General features: G+C 36.3%; 1 long non-coding RNA gene across 1 annotated transcript; it reads right to left on the bottom strand.

Moving 5' to 3' along the window:
- Positions 1-13398: 13398 nt before the first annotated feature.
- Positions 13399-16285, bottom strand: LOC117802998. The gene is made up of 3 exons (XR_004626529.1): positions 16116-16285; positions 14599-14676; positions 13399-13613 (listed from the first exon to the last, which is right to left on the bottom strand). It is a non-coding gene; the product is annotated as an uncharacterized LOC117802998 (long non-coding RNA).
- Between the last annotated feature and the right edge of the window lie 2819 nt (positions 16286-19104).

The following is a 19104-nucleotide window of genomic DNA, read 5'->3' as shown; positions in this document are numbered from 1 at the left end:
GGTACATTCAGAGCTCTGCACCAGGATGTCTAATGGCTGCACTTGGGAGCACTGAAATTGACATTGTAATGCCTGTCCCTTACACCAATATTTTCACCACCACTGCAGTGATTATCTTCAGTACCATTATGCCTGTCACAGGAGAGTATTTGGAGAAAGCTCATTTTAGCTTTACTCTTTCCTTTTGCATCCTCCTTGTCTTAGGGCTCAGGTAGAAGTCCTTGGGCATTTGGCCAGAGAGCAATCTAATATAAAAATACTGTGCATAATATTTCCCCTGTGATGACAATCTTTTATCCTTGGAACAATCTTCTACATATCTATGTTTTCTCCCCTAAGAATGAGTTTTTCTCCAGAAGTTTCCTTGGACTCTCATGTAAACAGACTCCTGACATTCCTACCTCCTAAGACCTATAGATTTGCCCAGATATGCCCAACTCTTAGGATAGACATAGATCCAATTTAAACTGAAGTCTTTGCTATGCCATACTGCAAAGAGGTACACTGGAAACTCCATTTTCCTCAGATTTGAGGTATAATTGGTTTGGACTCCTCAATTCATGGTCTGTGGGAGTTCAAAGCCCTTCCCATGATTTTCACAAATTCCTCTCCCACTTACTTTCTCGTGGTTCTGTGTCTTCCCTTTCCTACATTTATGTATCAGTTGGACCTACTTTTAGCATTGTGTAGCAAAAACACGACAGCAATGGCTCAGTCAAATAGGGGACTATTTTCAGTCTAGTTGTCTGTGTCATCATTGCCTTGGGCTTTTTTCTTCTTTCTGCTTCTGCACCCTCCCTCCCTACATGGCTTTGACTCTCTTGGCTGCAAGATGGCTGTGTCACCTTCAGTCTCCTGATGACACTTCCAGTAGGAAAAAGGAGAAGGGGTTGTCAAAGTCTCCTACATGAGGAAACCCATATTCCCAGCAGTCCCCCAGTTACATATCAGTGATGCGACTTGTGTACTTGGACATATTTCACCCTGAAAAAAAAGAGAGAGAGAGAGAATCTGTTAATTAAGAAGAAGGGGATTAAGAGGACTCTTACCATGATGGGCACTGAATAATGTATAGAACTGTTGAGTCAGTATATTGTACACCTGAAACGAATATAACACTGTATGTTAATTATACTGGAATTAAAATAAATAAAAAATAGAAAAAAGAAGAGGATATGGTTATTGGACAGGTATTAGTAATGGATGCCACAATGAGTGCCTTCTCACTTCTAATTTGAGCAAACAGTTTTGTCATTTATCAGTTTCCACCAAAGTTCACTCCATACCAAACATTTCAAGTGTTTAATAATTTTACTGAAGAGCTGAGATTTCTTCAGGTATAACTAGCTCCGCCAGCTACCCTGTTATTCCTCATTTCTCATGACCTGGGCCAGCCAATTTAATGCAGCATTCCTAAGATGAATGCCTTTGCCAGCCATTAATAGAGTAACTTCCCACTCTGCCACATACATGATGATCTGATATAAAAATAATATTGCTTCCCACAGTCACATCATTGCAATCTCCAGGAATCCAACATCATAGTCCATATTGAGAAATACTGTTGTCCTGCTATGAGGAACCAGTGCTTTAAAACTATTCTCCTGGGCTTTCATAGATTTTTAAAATTCAGTTGGGTTGTAGCAGCTTGATAGTACAGATTCTGAAGCTATTTATTACATTAGAAGTTAGGAGACTCAATCCCTTTTTTCCCCCATAACACTAAGAAAGATTGCTCTAAGAAGTTAGAAAGTTGTATCTGTTTTGATCCCCATGATCCTCTTATGTAAAATGGAGTTGGGCAGGGTGAACTTTAAGGAGCCCAAATGTTCCGAACTGTGAGGGGAAAATAGTTGTAATCAGCCATTGTTTTAAGAGAAAGGAGGAATATAAGAAAAGGAAGATGAGGGGGAGCCATGGAGAGGCAGGTGAGGAGAACGAGGGGAGGAAGGAAAGGGAAGAGAAGAACATCTGACCTAGTCAGGCAGACAGTTATATAATAGTAGGTAGGACCAAAGGGAAAATGTGACTACCTCGGGCTCCACTTTTGGCTGTGGGTGGGCCTTTAGCTCTATCTTGTTTGTAAAGTAGCAGTATCCAGAGGCTTGGATATAGTCATGTTCACTTCTGTGCCATGTCACATGATATTCCCTCTGCAAGAAGACACTAGTTCATGTCAAAGCTTTTCTCCCTCCTCACCCTGCCTGGCTTATCCCTTACAAGCTTGGCACAAGGGATACCACCTCTCTGGAGTGAGTGGGGTTTCAACCCTTTGCCCACTTCCCAAATTGATTCATGTGTTGAGTTATGTGGTTTTCTTCTGTGCTCTTATGCTATGTTTTTTTCTATTAGATGTATCTTTATATACAGGCATGTATTTATTTTGCAAAGCATTAAGTTAACAAAATGTATTGAGTAGATACTATGAAAGAAAAGCACTGTGATAGTTAACAGGGTCAAAGATAAATAAAATAGTGTTGCTTTCAAAGACTGAGTAGTCCAACAGGGAAAATAACATAAAGGGAAATATAAATGCTATAAAATATGCACACAAATCCATGGGAGCAAGGAGGAGAGGTTTCTAATTAAAACTAAAGGAGTCAGAAATGGCTTTCTAGAGAAGATTCCTAAGTTGAGACCTGAAGGATAAGAATTATCTAGAAAAAGAGGAAGTACAATCAGGCATGCCAAGCAGAGGCCACAGCATAGGCAAGGGAAGAGAGAGACAGATGGCACAGCTTGGATTGTGAGAAGTCAGTGTGGCTGCAGGAGAGGGCTGTCCAAGCAATGCTGAGCAAGGGATGCTCAGGATGGTTCTGTGTATCAAGTTCAAGTTTATTTCAAACCCACAGAAGCCATGGAGAGGTTTTAAGTCAAGGTTTGATATGAGCATTTACACATGGATGCCACAAAAATGCATTTTTCTACTGATCTCTTGATTTAAAACAAATTTTGAATGATAATCATATATTTCCTTCTCCATCTTGCCTATTAGACTATGAATTTATTTGAAGGCAAAGCTTCTGTACATAATAGGCAGGCATTTAATAAATGTCTGTTGAACGAATGAATAAATGAATGAAAAATGAATCTTATGGGAAGAAAAGTAAGTGTGTTAAAAGTATCCAGAGATGCTGTTAACTGCAGGCAGAATGGAAAAGGCTGTGATACTTCAACGTCTCTAAAAGCTAAACTGATGTCTTCTAACCCTGAAGCTGCAGTGGCTTAAGACATTTTTCAATGTCAACTTTTGAAAGTAAAAGTACCTTTACAAAATGTTGAATAGAATTATTAACAAATTTAGAGAAGAGGCAGACATGAATTGTTAAAAGGTATTTTCTTCCTAAAGCTAATATAATATGCATATATATATAAAATGTATATAATATATTAATATTAATCAGTATTTAATCAGTAAACTGTAATGTTAATAACATGATTTTCAATTGAGGAAAAAAGCATCCTTGGCTAGTTGAGGAGTATTTTTTGAGGTAAATATTTATGCCTACCTTTTATGTAACGTTTAGATTTCTAGATTTTAAACCAGCTACACTACCCATTCCATGCCTTTTCTAGGATGGTGTCTAGGAGCAAGTAGTAACTAGCTTCCATATTTATAATTTCATTCATATTTCAGGAAGGATAAATGCATGCAGAAATGGTAAGTGGAAAATTGCTATCATCTCTCTTAATTAACTGTGTCAATGAGAAGCCTAGTTATTCAAGACCATGAATCTCTAACTAAGATTGAACCACATATTTGGTGTCATAGAATCTTAAACTACAGGCCTAATTCTTATGGAATAAACAGTTTCAAGGTAACTGGTCTTGCAAACTCACACCTATAAAATACAACAAATTTTATATATGGTTTTAATCTTTATTGCAAGGACCTTCAAATGCTTTATGGACAGATTAATCCTCATAACCTCTATCTGGGAGATGGCAAGTATTGTCTTCATCTTATAGAGTGAAAAATTGAGTCATCTAAAGGTCTTGGCTTATATCCAGTTAGCAAACTGGAACGTGAAAGGGAAGAAAAAAAGCACCTTAAATCTGCTGCTTCTTGGTTTAGAGCCTCAGTCACTGAAGTTTGGCAGCCATCTAGATGGTAAATTATAAAATTTATTCCCTCCTGAAATTCATTCTTGGCAGGTGTTTTTCTATTGGTAGATTTCACAATGTATGCTGCCTAATTTTAAATTAAGTGAATGTATCATTTAATAAAGCTTATACTTAAAAAACCCATTCTTCATGCTTCGAGCTAATATTTTTGTTTTTAAAAAATTAGCTACTTTTATTAAAATGTCCAAGAAATGTATCATACATTTATATAAGACTATAAATGTGATTTACGTATGATGTAAAGATGTATGTATGATATAAAGAAGTAGTAAAACCAACACCCACATACCCACCACCCAATTTATGAAACGCATTACCAATAACTTTGAAGCCCACTTTTCTCATCCCAGGGGTAACCACTGAATGCTATGTTTATCATTTCTTTGATTTTCTTCATAGTCTTACCACATGTGAACACATCCCCTAAACAAAAATAACATATTACTAAGTTTTGTCTGTTTTTGAACTCTATATGAATGGAATTATACTGTATATCCTTTGTAACTTACTTCTTATATCATTTCTTTTTTTTTTTTAAAGAGTTTATTTATTTATTCGACAGAGGTAGAGACAGCCAGCAAGAGAGGGAACACAAGCAGGGGGAGTGGGAGAGGAAGAAGCAGGCTCATAGCAGAGGAGCCTGATGTGGGGCTCGATCCCATAACGCCGGGATCACGCCCTGAGCCGAAGGCAGACGCTTAACTGCTGTGCCACCCAGGCGCCCCCTTATGTCATTTCAACTCCAGGATTAATTCCATTATGTATGTACCACAATTTATTTTTCCATTTGTGCCAACTGACATTTCTGTTATTTGTATTTTTTTCCCATTACAAACAATGTTGCTATGGAAATTCCTGGAAGTAATGGTTGTCTTAGCTTGGCTTCCCCTAAGAGTAGAACTTGAGTTACTTGTATACAGATAGTTTATTTGGGAAGTGATCTTAAGAAACACAAGGAAAGAGGCATGTGAAACAGAAAAAGAACCCAACAGAGGATGTTGTCTAATGGACTGAATGTCTGTGTCACCCCCAAATCCATGTTAATCCAATCCTAATCTCCAGTGTGGCTATATTTGGAGATGGGGTCTGTAAGGAGGTAATTAAGGATAAATGAACTCATAAAAATGGAATCCTGATTAGGATTAGTATCCATATTATGAGAGACACCACAGCATAAAGAATGTAGTCAATGATATTGTAATAGTGATATATGGTGACAGATGGTTGTAGCTACACTTGTGGTGAACATAGCATAAAGTATAAACTTATCTAATCACTAAGGTGTACACCTGAAACTAACATAACATTGTGTGTCAACTATACTAACAACAACAACAACAAAAAACAAACAAACAAAAACAAACAAACAAAAAAAGAAAGAAAAAACGTCACCAGAGAGCTTGCTTTCCTTTTCTTTTCCTGCCACTGTGTGAGAATTCAGCAAGAAGGCAGCCGTCTACATGTCAGGAAAAGAGCTCTCACTGGCAACTGTGTCTGCTGGCACATTGATCTCAGACTTCTAGCCTCCAGAACTATGTGAAAATAAATTTCTGTTGTTTAAGCTACCCTGTCTGTGGTGTTTTGTTGTAGCAGTTCAATCAGACTAAGACATTGTCCACTGCAGTGGGCGAAGGGTGGTTTTTGTCATTGATTTTTATATTTTTAGCTCTTACATTTGGATCTTCAATCCATTTTGAGTTAATGTTTGTATGTTGTAAGGTAGGAGTCCAACGTCATTCTTTTGCATGTGGATATCCATTATCACTTGTTACAAGCACCATTCTTTCCCTATTGAATTACCTTGGCACCTTTTTTGGAAATCAATTGACTGTGTGAGGATTTATTTATGGACTCTTGATTCTATTAAATCGATCTATATGTCTATCCTTTTGGTAGTACCACATTGTCTTGATTACTGTATCTTTGTAGTAAGTTTAGAAATTGGTTAGTCTGCATCATTTAACTTTGTTCTTCTTTTTCAAGATTGTTTTGGCTATTCTGGGTCTTTTGCACTTCCATGGATTTTAGGATTAGCTTCCCAAACTTCTGCAAGAAAGCTAGTTGGGATTTTGATAGGGATTGTATTAAATCTTTAGATCAATTTGGGGGAGTGTTGCAATGTTAGCAATGGTAAGTTTTCAAAACTTGAATAAGGTACATTCATCCCTTTGTTCAAGTCTACTCTTCTTTCTTCCCATAATGTTACCTGTTTTCACTGCATAAGTTTCACACTTCTTTTCTTAAATTTATTTCTAAGTATTTCATTGCTTTGATAATATTATAAATGGATTTTTTCTTAATTTCATTTTAGCATTGTTCATTGCTAGTTTATAGAAATAAAATAGATTATTTGTATATTGATCCTATACTGAAAACCTTGCTGAACTTGTTACTAATAATTTATAATGGTTATCATAGAATTTTCCATATACATGATCATGTCATCTATGAATAGTTTTATTTTTTCCTTTCCTATCTGGATGCTTCCTTTTCTTGCCTATTGCTCTGACTAGGAACTTCTGTACCATACTGAATAGAAGTGGCAAATGCAGACATACTTGTCCTAATTTTATTTTATTATTCTATTGTACTCTATTCTATTCTTTCTTTTACTTTAGCCAACATATAGTACATCATTAGTTTTTGATGTAGTGTCCAAAGATTAATTAGTTGTGTATAACACTCAGTGCTCATCACAACATGTGCACTCCTAATACCCATCACCTGGCTACCCCATCCCCCTATCCCCCTTCCTTCTGTATCCTTCAGTTTGTTTCCCGAAGTCCAGAGTCTCTCATGGTTTGTCTCCCCCTCTGATTTCCCCTTCAGTTTTCCCTCCTTTCCCTGTGGTTCTCTGTGCTATTCCTTATGTTCCACATATGAGTGAAACCATATGATAATTGTCTTTCTCTGCTTGACTTATTTCACTTAGCATAATCCCCTCCAGTTCCATCCATGTCAATGCAAACGGTGGGTGTTCATTCTTTCTGATGGCTGAGTAATATTCCATTGTATATATGAACCACATCTTCTTTCTCCATTCATCTGTTGAAGGGCATCTCAGCTCCTTCCACAGTTTAGCTATTGTGGACATTGCTGCTATGAACATTGGGGTGCATGTGCCCCTTTTTTCATTACATCTGTATCTTTGGGGTAAATACCCAGCAGTACAATTGCTGGGTCACAGGGTAGCTCTATTTTTAACGTCTTGAGGAACCTTCATACTGTTTTCCAAAGTGGCTGTACCAGCTTGCATTCCCACCAACAGTGTAAGAGAGTTCCTGTTTCTCCACATCCTTGCCAACATTTGTTGTTTCCTGCTTTGTTAATTTTTGCCATTCTAAATGGTGTAAGGTGGTATCTCATTATGGTTTTGATTTGTATTTCCCTGATGGCTAGGGATGTTGAACATTTTTTCATGTGTCTGTTAGCCATCTGAATATCTTCTTTGGAGAAGTGTCTGTTCATGTCTTTTGCCCATTTCTTGACTGGATTATTTGTTTTTTGGGTATTGACTTTGGGAAGTTTTTTATAGATCTCAGATATCAGCCCTTTATCTGTAATGTCATTTGCAAATATCTTCTCCCATTCCGTGGGTTGCCTCTTGGTTTTGTTGACTGTTTCCTTTGTGGTGCAGAAGCTTTTTATCTTGATGAAGTCCCAAAAGTTCATTTTTGCTTTTGTTTCCCTTGCCTTTGGAGATGTGAGTTGAAAGAAGTTGTTGTGGCCGATGTTGAAGAGGTTATTGCCTGTGTTCTCCTATAGGATATTGATGGATTCCTGTCTCACACTGAGGTCTTTCATCCATTTTGAGTTTATCTTTGTGTATTGTGTAAGAGAATGGTCCAGTTTCATTCTTCTGCATGTGGCTGTCCAATTTTCCCAGCACCATTTGTTGAAGAGAGTGTCTTTTTTCCATTGAATGTTTTTTCCTGATTTGTCGAAGATTAGTTGACCATAGAGTTGAGGGTCCATTTCTGGGGTCCCTATTCTGCTCCATTGATCTATGCGTCTGTTTTTGTGCAGATCATGTTGTCTTGATGATCACAGCTTTGTAATATAGCTCAAATCAGGCATCCTGATGCCCCCAGCTTTGGTTTTCTTTTTCAACATTCCCCTGGAAATCCATATGCTGTCTACGAGAGACTGATTTTGAACCCAAAAACACCTAGATTGAAAGTGAGGGGATGGAGAACAATTTACCATGCTAATGGACCACGAAAGAAAGCTGGGGTAGCAATCCTCATTTCAGACAAATTAGATTTTAAATCAAAGACCGTAAGAGATTTAGAGGGATACTGTATTATACTTAAAGGGTCTATCCAACAAGAAGATCTAACAATTGTAAATATCTATGCTCCCAACATGGGAGCAGCCAATTATATAAACCAATAACCAAAATAAAGAAACATATTGATAATAATACATTAATAGCAAGAGACCTCAACACTGCACTCATGGCAATGGACAGATCATCTAAGCAGAAGAGCCACAAACAAGAGCTTTGAATGACACATTGGACCAGATGGACTTCGTATATATATACACAGAACATTCCATCCTAAAACAATAGGATACTCATTCTTCTCAAGTGCACATGGAACTTTCTCCAGAATAGACCACATACTGGGTCATAAATCAGGTCTCAACATATATCAAAGATTGAGATTATTCCCTGCATATTTTAAGACCTCAATGCTTTGAAACTGGAACTCAATCACAAGAGGGAATTTGGAAGTAATTTAAACATGGAAGTTAAAGAGTACCCTGCTAAAGAATGATTGGGTCAACCAGGAAATTAAAGAAGAACTTAAACAATTCATGGAAACTAATGAGAATGAGAACACATTGGTCGAAAACCTATGGGGTACTGCAAAGGTGGTCCTAAGGGGGAAATACCTAGCCATCCAAGCCTCTCTCAAAAAATTAGAGGAATCCCAAATGCACAAGCCAACCTTACACCTAAAGAAGCTGGAGAAAGAACAGCAAATAAAGTCTAAACCAAGCATGAGAAGAGGAATAATAAGGATTAAAGCAGAAATCAATGAAATAGAAACCAGAAAAACAGTAGAACAGATCAACAAAACTAGAAGCTGGTTCTTTGAAAGAATAAGATCAATAAACCTCTGGCCAGACTTATTCAAAAGAAAAGGGAAAGGACCCAAATCAATAAAGTCATGAATGAGAAGGAAGAGCTCACAACTAACATTAAGAAAATAGAAACAATTATTAGAAATTATTACCAGCAACTATATGCCAACAAATTAAGCAGTCTGGAAGAAATGGATGCCTTCCTGGAAACTTATAAACTACTAAGACTGAAACAGGAAGAAATAGACAATCTGAATAGACCAATAACCAGTAACAAAATTGAAGGAGTAATCAAAAACCTCCTAAAAAACAAGAGTCCAGGCCCAGATGCCTTCCCAAGGGGAATTCTACCAAACATTTAAAGAAGAAATCATACCTATTCTACTGAAGCTGTTTCAAAAAATATAAATAGAAGGAAAACTTCCAAACTCATTCTATGAGGCCAGCATTACCCTGATCCCAAAACCGGGCAAAGACCCCATCAAAAAGGATAATTACAGACCAATATCCCTGATGAACATGTATGCCAAAATACTCAACAAGATCCTAGCCAATATGATCCAACAGTACATTAAAAGGATTATCCATCACAAACAGGTGGGATTTATTCCTGGGATGCAAGGGTGGTTCAACATTTGCAAATCAATCAATGTGATAGAGTACATCAATAAAAGAAAAAACAAGAAACATATGATCCTCTCAATTGATGCAGAAAAACCATTTGACAAGATATTTGTCCTCATTTTAGTGAGAAAGCTTTCAGTCTTTCACCATAAAGTATGATGTTAACTGTGGGTTTCTTGTAGAAAGCATATATCAGATTAAGGATATTCTCTTCCAATCCTGGTTGGTTAGTGTTTTTATCATGAAAGGATGTTAAATTTTGTCAAATGCTTTCACTGTATCTATGGAGATGATTGTACGGCACTTGTCCTTAATCCTAGAAATACATGTATTACATTGATTTATTTTCATATGATGAAAAACCTTGCATTACTGTGTTATATCCCACCTGGGATATATATAACCTGGGATATATCTTCATGTGGATTAGAGTTAGTCTTATGTCCTTTTGTTTTAGGACTCTAATTTTTCTTGTAGGGATAGTTTGCTAGCAACAAATAATTTTAGGTTTTGCTTATCTGGAAATGCCTTAATTTCTCCTTTGGCTTTTGAAGATTTGTTTTGCTAGATATAAAATTCTCATTTGACGGTCTCTTCATTCAACACATTACCTTTGTGGCTTCGTGATCTATGAGGAGAAAGCAGCTGTTAATCTTTTTTTTTTTTTAAAGATCGTTTATTTATTTATTTATTTGAAAGAGAGAGAGAGAGCATGAGCGGGGGGGGGGGCAGAGGGAGAGGGAAAGCAGACTCACCAATGAGCAGGGAGCCCAACGTGGTGCTCAATCCCAGGACCCTGAGAGCCAAAGGCACTTAACCAACCAACCGAGTCAACCAGACACCCTGCTGTTAATCATTTATTTATTTATTTATTTATTTATTTATTTATTTATTTATTTATTTATTTATTATTTTTAGGAGAGGGGAGAGGCAGAGAGAGAATCCCAAGCAGTCTCCATGCCCAGCATGGAGCCCACAGGGGGGCTCAGTCCCACAACCTGGAGATCATGACCTGAGTAGAAATCAAGCCACACAGGTGCCCCTCAGCTGTTAATCTTAATAAGCCAACCTTGTACATGATGCGTTCCTACTCTGTTGCTATTTTAGGATCCTCTCTTTTTCTTTTGACAGTTTGATCCTGGTGTGTCTAGGTGTGGATCTGAGTTTATCCTACTTTGAGTTTATTGAGATTCTTATATTCGTAAATTAGTGTTTTTCAAATTTGGAATATTTTCAGCCATCATTTTTCAAATATTCTTTCTGCCCATTTATGTCTCTTTTCTCCTTCTGGGGCTTCCATTATGCATATGCTGATATGCTTGATGGTGTCCATCATTCATCTGAGGCTGTGTTCATTTTTAAAATTCTTTTTACTTTCTGTTCCTCAGACTGGATAATCTCAATGGGGCTCCATTCAGGTTTGCTGATTCTCTTTTCTGCCTGTTCTACTGTTGAGTAACTCCAGTATATTTTTCATTCCAGATATTTTAATGTACTTGTTTACAATCTTATTTTCCCATCAGAATGTGAGCTGTTAAGAGGAGGAATGTGGTCATATCACTTCGTTAGCTCTGGCACTTGGTGTCTAGAATATAATAGGTACTCTGTGGATACATTTGAATTAATTAATGTGAAGGTTCATATCCAAATACTGTGTACCATGCAAACATAGCTAGCCACATTGGGTTCTGCAGGGGATTTCTATACCATTTAAAGAAACTGATATTTTTCATTATATGGAATTAGTTCTAGAATAAATAGATCATAAAATTCTTGATTTATTCTGTAACAAATCTTATTATATAAAACAGCATAATATAGTGGTGGGAGTGCCAGCTTCTAAATGAGCCAGACTGAGTTCCAATTCTTGCTCTGCCACTACTACTTGTGTAGCTTTGGTCAACTAGCCACTGGTAGGCTTAAATTTCACCTCCTGTAAAATAAAAAAGGCTTACTATAAGCATGAAATGACATACAAATGGAAGGAAAACAACTGACATAGTCCTAGACACATAAGAATCACTCAATAAATTATGTAACTGATAAAATGATTAGGATTCCACTATCAAGAAAAACTTAGATCAACTTCCTCCATGTACACAGGCATAAAATTCTTATATAAAATGCTATTTCATATAATTTAATAAGTGAAAAATATTTCCTCATGACCAAATAAATTCTTCTCAGAACTCAAGAATGCTTCAACATATGGGATTCTAATAATAGAAAAAATTTCTCTGCTTCTGATCTTCCCTCTATATTTGGTATGATATTGATAACATGGCCAGATTACTTCCATTAAAATATTGCTACCCATTGCTTAATTAATCTATAAAGTTTTTTTTCCAATTGGAGTTGCATTATCTGTAGAATAAAATATTTGACTTGAATTTGAGCCCCACATCTATATTATTGTCCTTAATATTTATATTTTTCTTCTGATATTTCCCCTGGTCACTTTGGACCAGAAACAAAGTGGATCCACCCTTTCTCCCCCAAACATTTTATGCTTTTCTGCCTCTTTACTTTTGTTCATTTCATACCATCCACGACAACTGTAACTCAAACTCCTTTGGATCATTATTCTAAATCTGTAAAAGATTCTAAATCTGTATAACTTTTCTGGTGAATTTTCCTGACTTTTGTTGTTGTCAGCTTAATTCTATTTTAATTACCTAAAAGAACTTTGACATCCTTTTGTTCAACTAGCCTGCAATCTTCTATAGGAGAAGGGTCTAGTTACTTTTGCAGACTTGATGTGCAATACTTATGGTTACAGAGGAAATATTTGTTGATTTTAAAACCATCTTTATAAATTATGCTTTGTAGAAGTTCAGTCTTAGCTAGTAATCTTTTTCTAATTATGGAGAAACCACTGTATGTCACTTTTTAGGAAACTTGATGTGCTCTGATCAAATGCATCTGTTTAAAGTTCTGTTCTAATATAAGCCTAACATTTTAAGCTACAGTAGTCCCCTCCACCCCCGTGCCACCATCTGTAGTCTCACTCTCCGCAGTTTCAGTTACCCACAATCAACCATGATCTGGAAGCATATGATCCTCCTTCTGACACAGTATCAGGGGTCAGTAGTAGCCTAATACTACATCACAGTGCCTATGTCACTCACTTCATCTCATCATGTAGGCATTTTATCATCTCACCTCATCACAAGAAGAAGGGTGAGTACAGTGCAATAAGATATTTTGAGAGGGAAAGGGATCACATTCACATAACTTTTCTTATAGTATATTATTATAATTGTTCTATTTTATTATTTTTGTGGTTAATCTCTTATTGTGCTTAATTTAGAAATTAAACTTAACATTGTTTTTATAGGAAAAATAGTATATATAGGGTTTAGTACTATCCATGGTTTCACGTATCCACTCAGTGTCTTGAAATGTATCCCCCACCAATAAGAGGGGGCTACTGTATATGCTTCTTCACTAGGTGAGTTTATCAATGAGCAGATGTGTCTGTTCCACTGTGTTGCCCCAGAAACAAATGAATGGGGCTAGGTTATTGATTTGGTGATTTTAGGGTGGAGGAAGGAAGAAGTTTAGAGTGATATAGTCTATATAATGAAAGTATAGAAGAGCAGTTGTAGGAGAGAAAACTCGATTGGGGGGGTCCATGGTTGCTGGGGGCTTATGATCTATGGTCTCTCTTCCTTCCTCATGCAGGAAGGCTGGAAGGAGGGGAGTGCTGATGAGATGCTGTTCTTTGATATCCACCCATCATTCTCCAAGAGTTTTGCTTGCATTATGTGAGACTGGGGGGAAAAAAGGAAATGAGAAACATTGGTTATTTCTTTTTAGAAAGGAAAAAACCCCAAATGTTTTGTAGTCACATAACACTAGAGTTCTGTATGTAACCTGACAAGAGAGAGAGAAAAAACTGTTCTCTTCTTAGCAAAGGCTTGAACAAGGATTCAGTAAAGCATCAATAATAATTGAGGATAAGTACAATGGATGGCCAGTGTTACCTTTAGTTTCTTTTAACATTTACTTCTTTAAAATAGACTTCACTCGGTAATGGCTGTATTTCTCTGATATTATAAAGAATTATTTAACATAAACATATATCACTTTGATCCTCTCTCAGTTAACTTATGTTACAGAAATATGGCTATTAGATCATGAAGATTTTAGAAGCTACCACTTATCTTGTGGCAGTGTATTTTAAACAAAGGCAAAAGAACTAAAAAGGAATAAACAGCTTCTTGAATAGTGAAGTTGTGAGTCTGTATCGATTAAGCCATAATGTCAACATTCCATAACTGTGTCAGAATCCTTATATTTCAACCTTTATTACTCAGTGTGTCAGTGAAGAATGCATCCTTTGTCAGAAATGGATTTACCCAGAAACTAATGGAATCTAGTTTCATAGCTCCTCATTTGCATAGATCCTTTCAAAGCCCTGGGAGGGGTCCTAGCATTGTGTCACATGGTCATATATTTTCATAAAATTTGCAAAAGTAAGTTATTTTAATTGCACTCAGTTAAATTGCTATCATTTTGTACTCGTGTGTACAGTCTGCCATGCTTTCCCTTGGTGCTGGCAGTAGACTCACCACGAGCATTTTTGGGTTCCAGATGAAGGGAAGCTGAGTGTTGGATACATTTAGTTTGGGTGTAGTGGAACATACTTTTCTATGGCTCATAGTCACTTCTATATGTAGTTTAGTTGTTGCTAGTTAGCCCCCGGTAGGAATCGTTTCCAGGAATATTCCTATTTACTGCCTACTGGTGACTTACCTGGTGTCACGAAATGAAGATTTAGGGCCAAGCATTGTAAAATTATATGAGTTCTTCCTATGGGACTTGTTCTTGGACCTATGTGGGAAGGGGAGACAAATAAAGGTTGAAGTGTGTGGAGCTTGAAGCTGGCAAATTCTTCAGTTTTTCAGATTTGTAAATTATAAGCAAGGAATGGTTCTCATCGACACCTAGTCAAAGCAGAAATTCTCCTCTATGAGGAATACTTGAAAATGTAGCATATAAAATTATTAATGCATCACATATATTTTTCCTCTTTGTTGGAGAATTTATCAGAATATGTTTGTAGGACACAAATCTGTAAATATTTAAAAAAAAGGTACATGTCCATATGAAGTCACATGTTTTTGTGCATCCTAACTTCAATAATAAAAAAACAAATTTTAACTGACCATGCTTGAAGATAAAATGAATTGTCTTTCTATTCTTTCCTATAAAATGATATCGGAAGATTGTCATATGAAGAGGCAAGATGTAGGCAATAGAAGAGTGTTAGAAAGTCGACAAAAATGCTGCTTCTTGTATTTTTGGTTTGTGGTATTTGTCAGTTTTTTAAAATTTGTAATTTGTTGTGATTTTTTAAATCATTCTGTAAAAATGTTCTCAAATGACTAACTTTATTATTCTTTCCCTTAAAAGTTTCCCCCCAAATTATATAAGCTTGAGGTTCCATAAAATCTAGTTTTGCCCCTCTGTACTATACAATGATAGTTAAAACTTCTAATCAATGTAGTTTAAAAAATCAGATGTGTCACTCAACTGTTTTTTTTTAAATGTAGAGAAACGGCATAAAACTTCGTCATATGTTGTTAGTCACTCATTCCTTTTTTTCTAAGAGCAATAATCCTAGTTCCTTTAATTTTTCTTTATGTATTATATTTTGTATACCCTCTTGGTCCAATAGAACTTTCTGTGATGATAGAACTGTTCTATATCTATGCTGTGTACTGTGATAGCCACTCTCCAGACATGGCTATTGAGCATCTGAAATGTGACTGGTGAGACTGAGGAATTGAAATATTAATTTTATTTCATTTTGATTAATTTGCATTCATACTGACATAGCCACACACAGCTAGTAGCGCCTATATTGAACAAGAGTTTACAGCTTTAATCATCTTTGGAATAAACTCCTCATGTCTTACCTACACTTTTATCTAGTCATTGAATACAGATTTCTATGTCTTTGTGCAGTAAACTCCTAAATCATGACTGACATAATATACATTATTCTGAAGGTTGTGTCCAATTTTTGAATATCTCAAATTAAATATTCTTATATTCTTATGATGCTGAGGGTATTTTTATAGGCAGGTTTTCATTTATTATGGTCATTGCTGGCAAATGCTGGAAAGCTTAAAAAGAGATTTGTAGAAATTTCCTTTTCAAACACGCTTTTCAATATGGTAAAACAATCAAAGAATGCTTTATTAGGGGCAAAAGATGCATAGAATCTAATCAATAATGCATTTTGCTTGCCTAAAAGTTGTGCTTACCAGAATGAACTTGACACAAGTGTGATGCATTCCACAAATGGAGAGTTTCTGCTCTACCAGAATTAATTTAACAGCGACGGCCAGATATTTCACATGCTCTGCAAGTTTCGAGTGATACCCAAGGCAGATGCAGCCATGGACTGTCCCCTGGAAGATGATTGTTTACACTCAAGAGCAATTCCTGGAATGTAACAGGAAGCAGCACGTGACCACACAGCAGAGCTGGGTATTTCTCCAGGCTTCCTGTTGGAGGAATAAGTGCTTTTCGTTCTCCTCTAGGCACAAAAGAAAATCATTCTGAAAACCATACAGAAGAAAATACTTCTTTAATACAAATATGACTTTTTCCACAAACATGATTCTTTACAGAACAATCCCCCCAAAACGAGGACAACAGGAGGTGGAAACCTAAACCAAACTTCAAAATGATCAACAGCAGTCCAGATGTTGGGGTCCAGTATACTGTAAAATTACACTCAAATTCAATTAGTTGAATTTTTAGGCCCACAAACATGTATAGAAACCTCTAAATTTAATTCAACACATTTTTCACTGTTATTTTCTGTTTTTTAATATATCCTTGTTGTTTTCATCTACTGTTTTCATGCCACTGGATTGAAAGACTAGGATGAGTTTTTCTATCAAACACAGTACTAAGTGGGTATGTAATGCTAGATATAGGGATAAAACTGAAATAGTTAGGCCACCGTCAAGATGTTTTCTATTTAGTTCATTGTGTCCTTAAGGCAAGTGGGTGATATGCTTTTTTTCAGGTTTCTTTTAAAATGAACCTTAGGGCACACAAATTTATTTACTTAAAAACAGAAAAGTCATAAAAACAGAAAGTAATAAAAGCTTTTTCAGAAGCCCAATTTTATTTAACCTTATCTTTTTATTTTGAGATTCTCAGAGTGTGAGCATCTACTAATTTTTATGGCAGGTGGGTGGCACAGCGGTTAAGCGTCTGCCTTCGGCTCAGGGCGTGATCCCGGCGTTACGGGATCGAGCCCCACGTCAGGCTCCTCTGCTATGAGCCTGCTTCTTCCTCTCCCTCTCCCCCTGCTTGTGTTCCCTCTCTCGCTGGCTGTCTCTATCTCTGTCGAATAAATAAATAAAATCTTTAAAAAAAAGAGTTTATGTAGAAATAAAATCACTCTCATCAAACTTATGTATCTAGATTTAAAAAAAATCCTGGAAACAACCCACTGTCCATGTGGGAAGGGGGGACTGACTACAGAAAGCCAACAGGAAACTTTGGGTAGTCATGCATATGTTAATTGTCTTGCTTGTGGTGATGGTTTCACATAGATACATATGTCAAACTTGTCATATTGTACACTTCAAATAAATGCAGTCTATTTTATGCAATTTTACTTCAATAGAGCTGTTTAAAACTTAAGAAACATTTTCTTTAAATTGTGCTCTAAAATTTTTGACTACTCAAAAATAAAGCCTTTTATCCAAATAATTTTCCCAGTCTCACAAGGGAGACTAGGTGAGGTCTTAGTAAACGCTGAATAAAATACAAGAGCCAACTCAAGGAAACAAGTGATCAACTTCCAAATGAATGATTATAGAAGCCAGGCAAAAAACACAGATCAGAATGGTCACACCTCTCTGTCTGGGAATGGCATCAACTTCAATCTTCATTGATCTCCTAAAGCAAAATACCTGGGCATCCTCTTGGATCCTGGACTTCTTCTCTCCCTTGTTCTTTCATTCAATTAGTTACAATTTATTTTGTCTCCTGGAGAGATATATTATAAATGTGTCTTATTTCTGTTATGTTTTCTCTGACTCATCATCTACTGCTTTGGTCAGATCCTCATTATTTCCTGTCTACAAGTAATTCTAAGAGTCTCTCTGTGTCCAGTCTTCTTTCCTTTCAATCCATCCTCCATGCAACAAAACAGAGCAGTTACCTGTAGCAGCCAGGGACAGAAGCACCTTCCCAAACAGGAGAGAGGGTGCTAACTGTAGGAGGCCACATGACAAATCTGTGGCCTTTGGTAAAGTAACAGAGCATTGCTGATCCATGGCCTGGAGGGAAACAGGGAAATAGATACTGACCTTTATTCCTCTTCCTCTTTAGGCTCCTGCCATGACCTTTTATTGGTCAAACAGAAAAGGAAAGCCAGGGAGCCCAGTAGTTGTTGTTCATAAAGTTTGGCCTTTTAGGGCACAGAGGAGAATGGAAAAGAAAATGGGTGCATCTGGACAGGCAAATAGAAAATATATTAATACATCCTTCTAAAATACAAGATTGATCATATTATTCCCTTAAGAATATAGCTTTGTGTGTGTTTTGGGACATGGGAAGACCTTTGCCCCACCTTCAAAATTGAAAAGTAATACTTTGTTAACATCACTAACATTTATTTGTAGGAAAAATTATTTGTTGCACTGTCCTAAGTACTGTTTTACTATATACACATAAAATTTAATCTTCTCAAAAAGTTCTGAGAGATATTATTTTCATTAATTTATTAATAAGGAAGCTTATCTATTTTCCAATGGTATCACATTATACATTCATAGTCTCGGGAATTCACTAATACTTGTAGGGAAGAAGATAGGAAGCAAAATAACTCTAAATTTTGATGATCCCACCTGTTATTCCACTCTCAATACTTCCGAGCATCTAGAGTTAACTTATTTTATACAATGTGATCTTTAAGCACACACTGACTAATTTATCTGGTACTTAACAAAAGAAACAAGGCACAAAGAAAACTGGCAATTATGATTTATTAAGAGATGATGTATTGTTTTCCATTGTGGCTCAATTCTCAAAGAGATTTCAAAGGTAATTTTTTACCTTATTTTCACTCATTCAGGGACTTTAAAACCTAACCCTTCGATAAGATGACTCTACTCCTGAGAATTAGAGCCTAGATTAAAATATAGTCTGGTTATAAAAGTCTGTTTGATTATAAACTTCTTCCTTAAAAAAGATTTATTTATTTGAGAGAGGGAATGCACGTGTGCA

The sequence above is a fragment of the Ailuropoda melanoleuca genome, chromosome 7 (genome assembly GCF_002007445.2).
Source record: "Ailuropoda melanoleuca isolate Jingjing chromosome 7, ASM200744v2, whole genome shotgun sequence".
Taxonomy (NCBI): domain Eukaryota; kingdom Metazoa; phylum Chordata; class Mammalia; order Carnivora; family Ursidae; genus Ailuropoda; species Ailuropoda melanoleuca.
Note: the sequence above shows the minus strand (reverse complement) of the source record. Positions and strands in the feature narration are given on the sequence as shown.